The 658-nt window shown below is 35.3% G+C and overlaps 1 protein-coding gene across 1 annotated transcript in view; it reads left to right on the top strand.

Annotated features, from left to right (window-relative positions):
- Nucleotides 1-658, top strand: part of LOC119582374 (amino acid transporter AVT1B-like) — a gene marked incomplete at its 5' end in the record, with an annotated part of 51,324 nt that overhangs the window by 4,030 nt on the left and 46,636 nt on the right. The gene's annotated exons all lie outside the window — the stretch shown is intronic.

The raw sequence follows: 658 nt of genomic DNA, 5'->3' as shown, positions 1-658 counted from the left end.
GCATAGCAATGTATATATGTACGTCTCTCTCCTTCTCTCTGTATGAGATTATTTAAATGAAGATCCTTCCTTTTCGTTTTGGGTTGAATTCTAAAGCTGCTTCAGCTGTCAGACTGTTTTCTAAGCAAACCAACAAGAAACTAACAAATATCTTTACGCACAGATTTCGTTAGATCTAACCGCGAGAGACAATTCCTTTAAAGGCAATGGAAGTTTTAAATATGAATTTAGTGGTCTGGGTCTTTATGGCAATTAATGTTTATTTTCTTATTCTGTGCGAGTCTCTCGTTTATGTCCTTTAAGCTTGTAATTAATTGGTTTAATCTAATTTATGAGGCATGGAGGCAAAAATATATTTAAGTACCTAGGCAGAGAAAACAAACACGTATCTCAGGAAACACACACATATATCACCAAAGACACATGTAACTATAAATTACCAAGACACATTAATAAGAGCACACGCGCACTCGTACATTACCGTTGATATGTTTATTACCAAAAAACGAACACGTTACCTACTTTCACAAACATTACTAAACCCTTAACGTTAACCTCCGTCTGATTTTTTTTTTTTTAATCCCTGTCTCTTTTAAACGTCATCACTGAATCCAGAAATATATATTACGTGACGTGTGTTACTAACCCCTTCCCCCCC

This window comes from Penaeus monodon, chromosome 15, assembly GCF_015228065.2.
Source record: "Penaeus monodon isolate SGIC_2016 chromosome 15, NSTDA_Pmon_1, whole genome shotgun sequence".
Classification (NCBI taxonomy): domain Eukaryota; kingdom Metazoa; phylum Arthropoda; class Malacostraca; order Decapoda; family Penaeidae; genus Penaeus; species Penaeus monodon.
Note: the sequence above shows the minus strand (reverse complement) of the source record. Positions and strands in the feature narration are given on the sequence as shown.